The following is a 12,985-nucleotide window of genomic DNA, read 5'->3' as shown; positions in this document are numbered from 1 at the left end:
CATTGTGTTGGAGATAGAAGAGCAGAAGGTAGTAGAAGAAAATGTGAAAGACAACATTATGCTATCAGGGTTACTTGGTATGTTTCATTTGTGTCACATAGCAACTTTACAACTCCAGTTTCCAAGCCTCATACTTTGGTTTCCATTTGTGAAATAGGGATAACAGGACTGTCCTTGGGTTAGTGGAATGATCAAACTATTTCATATAGGTGAAGAACTTAGAATGCTAGAGTTTTAATCTGTCTGTATAATAAAAGCACTAGATAGTATTTGTTTTTAAAGTGCACATTTCTTCTGTCATATATTTTTATATAATGGACTAGAAAATGTTAACTGGTTAAACCTGTGGACTCGGATGTCTGGTGATTTAAGTATACCTTTTTTTCTGTATTAAACTTTAAGTTTTAGATGAAAGGAAGACATTCAGCTCTTCAGCAAAAGTAATATCCTATAAACAATCACATTTAATCAATAGGGGTTTCTTCTCCATTGTTTTTGCCAGCATCTTCCATTTACTTGGTTTTGACTACTCCTCAAGACATTGTAAGCTTTGTGTTTAGAATATATTGTAAAAACACTTAACATGATGATTAGGTAGTTCTTCAGAGGTTCATTAATATCTTAGTATTATTTTACTGATTGTTGTAGTTTAGTTCAATTTTTATTCTAAGTGTTTATTCTGGCTCAGTCACTGAGTGTGGTCAGCCTGCAGGGCACAGTCAGTCCAGAGCAGGAGATACTCTATTGATTATTCATGTCCTGCCTACTTTTTATAGCATGCAGTAAAAATATTTATCTCTGACATTTCTACACGTTTTATTACTCCTTAGGCCAGTTTCTGCTATACCCACTGACCTTCATAAAAAAGAGAATCCACATTTGCTAGTTTTAGGTTTGACCTAGGAATATATTTGATTACACAGATCAGTGTCTAAAGGATTTAAATGTACAAAGTGGTTTCTGACATCTTCGGTTGTCTAAAGAAAAGAACAAGAATTAAAGGAAGTAATGAAGTAAAGGAAAGTATGGGACTGATGATTAAAGGCAGGAAAAAATACAGTGGTTTATAGGAATAACTGCTGACCTTGTCCAGTGTGGAACCTACCTCCTTCAACCTGCCCCTCCTCATCTATGATGGATATAGCAATGTAGCTGAAAGACTGAAATCTGCAGTTAGTTTTGGGGAAAATAGAAGCCAAGTTCCTGCTCACTTACTGGTTAAAGTAACCTTAGACAAATCATTTAAGTTCTTGTTTCAGTTTCTTCTCCAGCAAGACATAGTTATTAATAAAATATCTATAATATGTCTTCATATCATGCGACTATTGTGAGGATCAAATAAATAACGTATGTAAAAATATTTTGTAAGTGGTAAAGTTTAGCTAATCATTTGATGATGATTGATGACCACATTCAGCCTTCAAAGACATCTCAGTTTTATTTGCGCTGGGCCTCTGTTTTCAGCTTTCTGCTATCTCTTGGTAGGTGTTAATCTCAATGAGCCATAGAATGTCCTATTCAGGTTCTACTAGTACATGAGTGTTTTTCTGGCCTTGGTTCTTCTCCCAGTGGTGAAAAGTATTGGTTGATACAGTTTATTACAAAGAGCTCTAAGAAGGCCACACATACCAAGAGCTTTAATATACTTCTGGCTGACTGAAGGATGATGGAGGCTGATAGGTGGCTCAGAGGAACAAATGGTGCTTTCTGCCTTGTCCAAGTAGTCTCACTCATTGCCTTTATGTACCATCATGAAAAGTTTTCTCATAATTGTGAATGTGAGGAAAAAGTGCCTGTGTGGTATGAGAAGAAGAGAAATGTGGTTTTACAAATGCTAAGGTGATGGGTGACGTTCAGTTATGTTATTAAAAGTATAAAATCTACTCACTTCCCAAAATATTTGAATAGTAAGTCAGACTCATTTGGTATTTTGTTACCACATTGATTCAGGCTCATGCATTCAGCCCAGTGGAGGAGGAATGGCATCATTGTCAGAAAGACAATGCAAATTCTAGTTTTTATTAAAATTTGAAATATTGGAGAAACTTATTAAAAATACTAGAGGCCTGGTGCACAAAATTTGTGCACTCGGGGCCTGGGGAGGGGGAGGCCTACACCCTCTCACAGTCCTGGAGCTCTCGGGGGATGTCTGACTGGTGGCTTAGGCCCGCACCCCGTAGTTGGACATCCTTAGCGCTGCCGTGGAGGGAAGGCGGGAGAGGCTCCCGCCACTGCCGCTGCACTCGCCAGCTGTGAGCCTGGCTTCTGGCTGAGCGGCACTCCCACTGTGGTAGTGCACTGACTATGAGGGGGCAGCTACTGCATTGAGCGTCTGCCCCCTGGTGGTCAGTGTGCATCATAGCGACCAGTTGCTCCGTCTTTCAGTTAATTTGCATATTACCCTTTTATTATATAGGATACTTATTCTACCTTATTCAGTAGAACAGATAAGTAACACATGAAATTATTTTGATTTTAAAAAAAACTTGTCCTTTTGATATTTGGAAGAAATTATAAAGTATAATTATATCAATTTGGTATTCTTTACAATTTCATAGTACAGCTTTTATTTTTGTGCTTTTAGTAATGTATGCAGCGTTGAAAGCATTGAAGTTGCATTAAATAAAAAAATGTGAAATGTGTTCCACACTTATTTTGTTGTTTTCTTATACCAAATGGAATTTGTTCAAGTGATATACTGCTGAATGCTGCCTTTTATTCATTTAAAAACAAATTTAAAAATAAATATTTTAAGAATTATAATATTTTTAATCTTTTATAAATTTAATATTTAAATTCCAAAATTGTCATTGAACAGAGCACTTTAGAAGGAATAGTTGAAGGCAGGAGTACAGCCCTAATGTGTAGATTTAGTATCATCTCATATGTGGTAGTATTGAATTTGTCGGTTGATCCCAAAACACTCCATGTCATAGATGTTTTTTCATTGGATCATTGTCTCTTATTTTAAGAAGATATTGCTCCAGCTTTGTTTTGACATTGGCTTTCAAATAACTTCTAAGCCTTTTTTAAAACACATGAATTGGAAGCAACTTTTTTCTTTGAGCTGATATCCTATTTTAATTGGTGTCTCCTAATTAAAAAATTAAAGTCATATTATTGGCTAATAAGCTTCTAGTAATTATAAATCAATGCTACATAAAAATAGTTGACATTTATTAAGCATCAGGCAATGTTGTAAACCCACAAGAGTCATTAACATGTTTAATCCTTATGGTCAATCTAGGAGGTAGGAGCTACTTATTCTCATTTTATTGTTTATCACTGTTTTACAGTTGAGAAAACAGGTTAAAATAACTTGCCCAATATTGTGGCTACTAGTTGTGGCAAAGGCAGAGTATAACTTCAGGCAATGTGGACTGAGAGTTCAGTCCTCTTAATTATTATTCCATGTGTATATATAGGAAACATACATAAAAGGCACCAAATGCTCACATTAGGCACAGGCCAACAAATGTGCATTTCCATTTTATAGAATCTTTATCTGCTTTTATTAGGTGAAAACAGGCTTTAGAAGAACTCAGACATTTGCATATTATACTAATGGAGACTGCTTATTCTTAAATATTTACTATTATAAACTTTATTAAACATATCATATGCCCTTCCTGGAGCTGTTTCCTCTGTAAATTTTGTTTTTATAGTTTTTAGAAGGATTTTAGAGTTCTTCCAGTTTTAATATTTTATGAATTCACGATCCTCTTTATTTTTAACTAGAGGCCCGGTGCACGAAATTTGTGCACTGGTGGGGGGTACCTCAGCCCGGCCTGCACCCTCTCACAGTCTGGGACCCCTTGGGCAATGTCCAACTGCTGGCATAGGCTCAATCCCCCTAAGCCGGCAGTTGGATATCCCTCTCGCAATTTGGGATCCCTTGCTCCTTACCACCCACCTGCTTGCTCCTAACCGCTTGGCTCGCTACGCCCTAGTGCTGCTATGGAGATAGGAGATGCTCCCATCACCACCTCTGTCCTTGCCATCCATGAGCCCAGCTTCTGGATGAGCGGCACTCCCCCTGTGGGAGCACACTGACCACCAGGAGGCAGTTCCTGCATTGAGCGTCTGCCCCTGGTGGTCACTGTGCATCATAGCCACAGTCATTCTGCCGTAATGGTTGCTTAGGCTTTTATTATATAGAGTCCTGATTTTCCTCACTTGAGAATCTGTGGATTGATTGGCTCCTTTAACTTTTTTCTTCACTTGTATGAATTAATGGGGCAAGACATCTCATGAATGATACTGTATTTTCATTTTCATTCAATTCAAAATGTTTTATAATTTTCCTTTTTATTTCTTATTGGACCCATGGGTTATTTAGAAGTATATTATTGAGTTTCCAAATATATATTGATTTTCCTGATATTTTTCTGTTATTGGTTCTAATTAAACTCTATTGGTTCTTATTAAACTTTCCTTATTCCTGGTGATCAGACAACTTACAAGTTCAGTTTATGAGATTTGAATTCTTGAAGTTTATTGAGACTTGTTATATGGTCAGAATATGGTCTATCTTCGGAGCTCCAGTGGCGCAATCGGTTAGCGCGCGGTACTTATAAGAATATGGTCTATCTTGGTGAGTGTTCTGCATGTACTTGAGAAGGATGTGTATTTTTCTGTTGTGTGGAGTGTTCTATAAATGTCAATTAGTCAAGTTGGTTAATGTTGTTATTCACATTCTTTATATCCTTCCTGATTTTCTGTCTGCTTGTTATATCAGTTATTGGAAGATGAATGTTAAAATCTTCATCTGTCATAGTGCATTTTACTCTATCTTTTTCAGTTCAATCAGATTTTACTTTATGTATTTTGAAGTTCTGATAATAGGTGTATAAATATTTAGGATCATATGTTCTCTTGATGAATTGACTCTTTTATTTTTATGAAATGACTCTCCTTATTCCTGGTAATATTATTTTCCTATTTTGTCTTTTATTAATAGAGCATGATATATCTCCTTCAATCTTTTTACTTTTAACCTTTCTGTGACATTATATCTGAAATAGATTTCTATAAACAACATTTAGCTTGGTCTTTGGTTTTTATATGATTTGACAATCTCTGCCTTTTCATTTGTGTGTATAAACTACATTTTATGTGATTACTGATATGGTTGAGTTTAAATCTAGCATGTTGTGGTTTGTTTTCTATTTGCCCTATCCATGCTTAGGTTCCATTTTCCTCTTTTCAGACTCTTTTTTTTTAATGACTTGAATAATTTCATGATTCTGTTTTATCTCCTTCTTTGCTGCATCTCTTTTTTTTTATTCTTTCAGTGGTTACTATATTGCTTACAGTATGCTTCTTTAACTTAACACTGTATAGCTTTATATAATATTATTGTACCACTTCATGTATGGTATAAGAAAAGTTAGTGATTCAAAACAACAGCTGGGGCAATGGGATGGAGGACTGTACTGGATTATGATGGGTTTATGCCTGTAAATTTTGAAAAATGCCACACTTCAGATGCCCTCCTACTGGCTTCTTGCTTTCTGATAAGAACACTGATAACACCCTTTCTTTTCCTGTATGAGAAAACAGAGGTTCATCCAGTTGAACCAGTCACTGGTTAAAGTGACTAGTAAATGGCAGACACGTGCCTAACAGAGCATAATATAAGGAATACTGGCCTTAAAAGTCAGCTAGAGTTGAATTCTAACAAAATTTCTTGCTAGATATGTGACCCTGGGTAAGTTATTTAACCGCTCTAACTTTTATGTCTAAAATCCTATATAATAAAAGCCTAATATGCAAATTGTTTGACCGGGAGTTTGACCACTTGCTATGATGTTTGCTGACCACCAGGGGGCAGTGCGGAACATGGTGGGTGTCAGCGACATGGCACTGGCAGCGGGCAGCAGTGGAGGCACTGCTGGCCCCAATGGGCCCTGATGAGAATGGGACTGCAATGAGATGGAGCAGGTGAGCGGGCGGCGCCAGGCCAAGGCGGGTGCAAGCAGGGGGCTGATCTCCTCGCCAATCACCCTACAGATGGCAACCAGTGGCAGTGGTGGGGAGCAGGGCCGCTGCCCAGCTCCCAGGTGCTTAGGGAACCAGACAGAGGGCCCAGCCCTGACCAATCACCCCACAGACGGTGACCAGCGGTGGCAGCAGGGAGTGGGGCCGCCGCCCAGCTCCCAGGCGCTAAGGAAGCCAGGCAGGAGGGCCTGGCCCCAATCGATCACCCTGCATGTGGGATGGTGGAGCAGGCAAGGGGGCAGTGCCAGGCCACGGAAGGGTGCCAGGTGGGCCTGTGAGGCTGGGGACGCGAGCTGGGGCCCGCTTCCCAGAGGCCACCCCCAGGGACCCCACCCATGCACAAATTCGTGCACCTGGCCTCTAGTGTGGATATAATCACCTCAACCGGTGTTGTCCTGTGTACGCACATAGTATTTGTTTTCTAAGTTGTCAAAATTAAATGGAATAGTATTTATAAAGTGCCCCATTAAATTTCTTGGCACATTATAGAATTTCAAAAATGCCATATAAGGATTATGGAAGTTATTGCCTGACTACAAAATAAGTACTTTTAGTTTACTTTCACAGTCAATATATCTTCAAACTTTATTCTATACTTTAGACTTAGAAACATTTGCATATGTCTCCAAGAAGAAATAGTTAATATAGGTGAGGTTACTATGAGTGGGTATGATAACTAAACCAAATAGGTTCAGAGTTCAGGGTAGAGCTATGCAGTGAATATAACTCTGGGAAGACTTGAGGCTGGGACAGTCAGGGATATTACCCCTTCAGTCTTTCAGGAATTGATAGAAAGAGAGGTTGAGGGTTCAGCACTGATGTGGTGAGAGGGAGGATATCATCTTGGATCTCAGTGTGTTGAATTTGCAAAGAGGCAGTTTGTTGTTATAGGATTCGGATTTAGGTAAATGTGGAGGAGGAGCTGGGATGATAGATTTGACAGGCATTATACTATACACAGGAATGTTGAAGTAACAAAATATTCGACGAACAGTGTGGAACACAAAAGGACAAAGATGTGTCTTAGGGGATAATCTTTGTTAGGGGGAGAAAAAAGAAGAGGCAGGTAGTGAAGTTAATGCTTTCCTCAACTTGTCAGCTTTTCCCAACATCTAACCACACTGGCCTGCATTCAGTGAGTGAATACTTATTGAATTTATGGTGGACATAGGTGATGAGCATAATTTATTAGTGTGTTAGTTAAAAAAGAAAAAAGAATAGTTTTGCCCTAACTGGTTTGGCTCAGTGGAAAGTGTCAGCCTGCAGACTCAAGTGTCCCGGGTTCGATTCTGGTCAAGGGAATGTACCTTAGTTGCGGGCCCATCCCCAGTAGGGGGTGTGCAGGAGGCAGCTGATCGATGTTTCTCTCTCATCAATGTTTCTAACTTTCTCTCCCTCTCCCTTCCTCTCTGTAAAAAATCAATAAAATATATTTTTTTAAAATGAATAGTTTGCTTATTTTATTGAATTTATGGTGGACATAGGTGATGAGCATAATTTATTAGTGTGTTAGTTAAAAAAGAAAAAAGAATAGTTTTGCCCTAACTGGTTTGGCTCAGTGGAAAGTGTCAGCCTGCAGACTCAAGTGTCCCGGGTTCGATTCTGGTCAAGGGAATGTACCTTAGTTGCGGGCCCATCCCCAGTAGGGGGTGTGCAGGAGGCAGCTGATCGATGTTTCTCTCTCATCAATGTTTCTAACTTTCTATCCCTCTCCCTTCCTCTCTGTAAAAAATCAATAAAATATATTTTTTTAAAACGAATAGTTTGCTTATTTTTAGAGAGAGAAGAAGGGAGAAGAGAGAAACATTGATTGAGAGCAGAACATTGATCAGCTGCCTCCTGCACACCCCCTGCTGGTATTCAGCCTGCAATTCCAGCATGTGTCCTGTCCAGGAATTGAACCAACAGCCTTTCAGTGCACAGGATGATGCCCAGCCAACTGAGCCACACCAGCCATGGCATAACTTATTATTTTTATTCTTAAACTAGAGGCCTGGTGTATGAAATCCATGCACGGGGGTGGAGGAGAGGGTCCCTCAGCCTGGCCCACGCCCTCGGGGGATGTCCGACTGCCGGTTTGTGGGAGGCGACCGGTGGGGCTATTGTCGGCTGCCTCCACCCCCTGTTCGCTGCGGTTGGTTACCTCTCTCTTGCGGTGGGGGCGGGCGGGGGGTGGGGGGCAGATGCCCAATGCAGGATTTGTATCCTGGTGGTCCGTGTGTGTCACAGCAACTGGTCGTTCTGTCGGCCATTCCGCTGTTCAGTCAATTTGCATATTAGGGTTTTATTACATAGGATAGGTTAGGAACTGTTATTGTACCTATTAAATACTGCCTAATGCAATGTGTTATTTTGGTAAGACAGGAAATATTTCCTTGGGTTTTTCAAACTAGTGTGTAAAATGAACAATTAAGAAGTCCATGGTGTTTTTAATTTCTCACTGACTTTGCAGGACCATTATTTTACTCCTAACAGTGCCATTCTCATAATAGTTGAAAATTTCAAATGTGAAACCCAAACTGTGTTTGCATAAACCTGAAAATATGTACAACAAGCAAAAAAAAAAGTATAAGCAAACTGGAATATGGCAGGTACATATATTTTATTGTTAGATGGAATTCATTGTGGGTCCTGGTATAGTCTGTTACTAGTGGTGAAAATTTCCTAAAATAATTTGGGTCTTTCTGGACCTTAGTGTCCATTTTATAAAGTAGAGAGAAATGCATTTTACAAGTTTTTTGTGAGAATTAAACTATTATGTTCAGTGGTAGGCATGCAAGAAATAGTAGCTTTTTTCCTTCTTGAATGGGATGTAACTGAAGTACTAAAGATGGAAGACAACAATCCTGAATACAGGAAGAATTTTTTAAATACCAAACAGCAGCCTTACCTTTGTTCATGTTACTTAGGTGGAGGGTATCTTTTTTTTTTCCTGTTTCCTGACTTATTTCTTAGTATTCATCACCCCACACTGAGATACATACCAAAAAATAAAAAAGTTAAAAAAATAACAGCATAGAACGTTTTTCACTTGCAGCCTTTCTCACAGTTGCCAAGAGAACTGTTCTACTATAGAAGTTAGCTCATATTTGCTCCAGCTAACTTGACTCTGAAGGCGGCGTTAAAGCAGTGGACTGTTCAATTAAACTCCACATTCAGGAAGCATTTGTTCTTGTCTTCAAAGCAAGAAGAAAAGGAAGCAGGGATGAATTCTTCAAAGAAAGTGTGTCTAGGGTCTGCAGTTGTTTTAAGTAATATTCTCTATAGAGGTTTTTCTTTCCTTTTTTCTCAAGTGAAGTGTATTCATGAAAAAGAACATAATTAAATACTGAGGGTGAGCCATTTAAAAATAAAATAAAAGGAAAAGAGTTCACGCCTGAGCAACTCAAACAAATCATAAACTATAATATGATACCCCTAAAACATTGATTAAACTCCCATGTAAAAAATAACTTGCCTATACATTCTTTGAAAAGAATGTAAATCACTCAAATTATGATTTGTTAATTATTCTTGAGTCTTCATAATATTTAACAAAATAATTTATTGGGTAAATAATTTATGTGTTAAGTAAAAAGTACATTTAGAAAATTCTGTTTGGTTTATATTATGTTATGCTTTAACAAATATTTAAAAAACTTTCTCCTAAGAAGTAGTAGATGTTTCTGTTTGGGGCAAGTTCTCTTAAGGAAAAAAAGGTGGTAACTGAAAACAATTTAGGTGTTGCTATGAAGTAACAAATTCTGCAGAAATTTATGTATTTTGCATATTTCTCAAAGAAAGGGTTTTGGTTGTTTTATGGTTTTTGTAAAACTGAAATACACTTTTACATATATAGAGCCTTTTCTTTAAGAACCAACTTAAGTGCCATTTTTAGATTCATCAATACAAAACACATCAGAATCTTTTTTTTTAATTGCCATATTCTCTATTGGTTTTTATTCAAGTCATAGTTAACAACACACACAGATTATCAGCTTTGATAGTAGCTTTATTAATATTCAATTTGGAAGAAAAGTGAATTTAACAGTAGAATTGCCAGCAACAGTAATAAAAAATTAAGAAATTTTAATTTTTTTCTGGAAGTTCAAAAATAATCATAAAAATTTCTTTCTAAATATAACTGTAATCAGGTTGGCATGTCTTTTAGGACTTTATACTCAATATAGTTACATTAGATATAAAGAAAAGATGGCAAAATGAATTAATATATCTTCCCTTATTAAGTTGTTTGAAGCCTTTGCTTCTTTTACCTTTATATTCTAATTATGATTTATGTACTTATAAACAAAAATAAAATGGAATTACCTTGGAGTCATGGTAGAGCTAAATTCTGTAACTTACAATATTTCTTATAAAGTGGTAGGTAGAATTTCTTTATGGAGATTCAAACAGATAGCTCCTGGCCCAAACCATGAGTCAGGGTCATTACCTTAAAGGTCCTGTCCAACCTTCAAGTCTCTGAGACTGCATTGCTCTGAACAAAGCCACACAAAGTGAAGTAATACAACATGACTAATGTTGACCTTTAGCTGTCTTATTATAAAATGCTTCTACTGTTGTCTGGGAAGTATAAGCCAGGAATATTCATCACTGATTATCTAATTTCACAGTTAGCTTTGTTTTGAGACACCAAACAGTTTGGTCATGTGGCTTATATATAAGTTTTAAAAAATAGTTTAACTGTTGTTTTGATGTCTATAATGATTGGAATGGTGTGACTGTAATTCAAGCCTATGGATTGGATTATGACAAAATTCGTTGTTAAGATGTACAAATATAATTTCAAAGAAAAAATGATATAATTAAGCTATATTGCTGACTCATTTAACTCATAGTCTGTTAATGTAAACCAGTGGTTCTCAACCTTCTGGCCCCTCAAATACAGTTCCTCATGTTGTGACCCAACCATAACATTATTTTCATTGCTACTTCATAACTGTAATGTTGCTACTGTTATGAATCGTAATGTAAATATCTGATATGCAGGATGATCTTAGGCGACCCTTGTGAAAGGGTCATTCGACCACCAAAGGGGTCGTGACCCACAGGTTGAGAACCGCTGATGTAAACTATAGTCTGTATGCTGACTTATTGCATACTTAGAACAGTTTGGAGAGGTTGTTGTGTGGCTACTGTTTGACTCTTGGCCTTGACTATGTGCTTATATTGCAAGGGTTGGGGTGGATAAAAGGCAGGAGACTAGGGAGAGAGGACAGAGAGAAAGGGACAAGGCAGGGTGGGGAGGGAGAGAGGGTGAGGAAGAACGATTGATTTTTTTTAGCCTACATGTAAAAAATCCTATGTTGTCTTAATTTAAAACAATATACCATTAAATGTTGAGTAAACATTATAAATAAAGGAAATATATTTTTCATATATAAATAACCTTTCGATTTCATTTAAGAAGTTCCATTCTTGTAAATCTAGTTCTGTGAAAAATGACTCCATGGAACCATGAGAAGTAATAAGTCCATATCTGTATATGGCTTTGAATGCAATATGTAAATGTTAGCTTACTATTTTGTTACAACAAGAAAATCACTTATATTACCTTCATAAGACAGATTATGTAAAAATATAATTTGTGAGTAGGTTATATTGGGAGGTCTTTGCGGCTGCATTCCTTTAATAGTCTTCAATATTGTAGAAGTACTACTATGTCAATTAGGTGTGGACAACTTGTGAGCTAATTATAACCAACAGATGCATCAGATGATTGGTGGAAATCAAGCTATATGGTTGGTTTTAGAGTTACATTTGTACAAAACAATTTTTAATTCTTTTAAAAAGAAAGTGTGAACATTATATGTAAGAGGTAATTGCAAAACATTTCAACATGGATAAAGAATACAAGTTGTGGAAAGCTTGTAAACCTGCATCTAAAACTGATTACCCTTTTGAGCATTTCGTGCCTTTTGACAGTGAAAAGGGCACCTTACAAAAGCTGTTACACAAACCATTACATTTAAAAGGTTTCCATCTCACACCCCCAAATTATACTTATTCGTTGTAAGTGAAAATTTAAAATTTCTTCCCTGTGTATTTTGGTGGCAATTACTGTGAATTTTGCCTTTCTCCTTTCTTCCTCGCAAACTAGAAATTAGCCTTTTTTATTTATTTCGCTATAAACAGTTTGTTTATTACAGGTTGCATTCAGAGATGATGTAATGAAATATTTCTGAGCCCGAACCACTCAGATATTTACTCCATTTAATAACAAAATACTGAACCAAGATGCTTCACGTATCTGAGAAAAAAAAGTTTTGCAAGATGATCCAGAGTCCTCACAGAATATAAAATCCAGTGAACCATTTTAGTTGATATGTCAACATATACACAAAGATTGCCTTACTTACAATCTTGTTAAACACCCTGAAACAGTGTCTTATTCATTTATGTGAGAAAGAAACTTGGAAACATGTCTCTCTTCTTTTAGGGCTGCATTGCCCATGTTATGAGTATTTCTTTCATTGTGTAATAAGCACTTTGAACTTCTGGCAGGCCTTCCTACTTCTTTTTGAGTGCCTTCTTTCTTTTTTGTCTTATTTGTAAACCATTGTCTGTTAGAATGAGCTATTGACCATGAATTGGGAGTTCTGAGTTCTAATGCCAATAATGACACTAATATGGATCCATGTGGTTTATAGGTTTCAGGTTCCCTGTGAAATGAGGGCCTGAACTAGATGATCTCCTGGATACTCTTTAAAATGCCGTGATATTGGGAAATGGGCCAATTATCTGAAAACCTATTACAATTCTCCTCCTACTTTTTCGAGCGGTCAGTTTACTGAATCGATAGTTTACCTAAAAGCAGTCTACTGAAATATAAATTCACTGAATGGTTGTTTTGTTAAATTTGCCAAGAACCAGTTTTCTAAATTATCAGCTGCCCAAAATATGTTTCTATTAACTACATATAAAGTTTATCACAAGTCATGCATAGAATAATTGCAGAAACTTTTAAAATTTCTTGTAGGAAGTA

This window comes from Myotis davidii, unplaced genomic scaffold, assembly GCF_000327345.1.
Source record: "Myotis davidii unplaced genomic scaffold, ASM32734v1 scaffold83, whole genome shotgun sequence".
Taxonomy (NCBI): Eukaryota; Metazoa; Chordata; class Mammalia; order Chiroptera; family Vespertilionidae; genus Myotis; species Myotis davidii.
The sequence above is the reverse complement of the archived record's forward strand: the minus strand, read 5'-3'. Positions refer to the sequence as shown.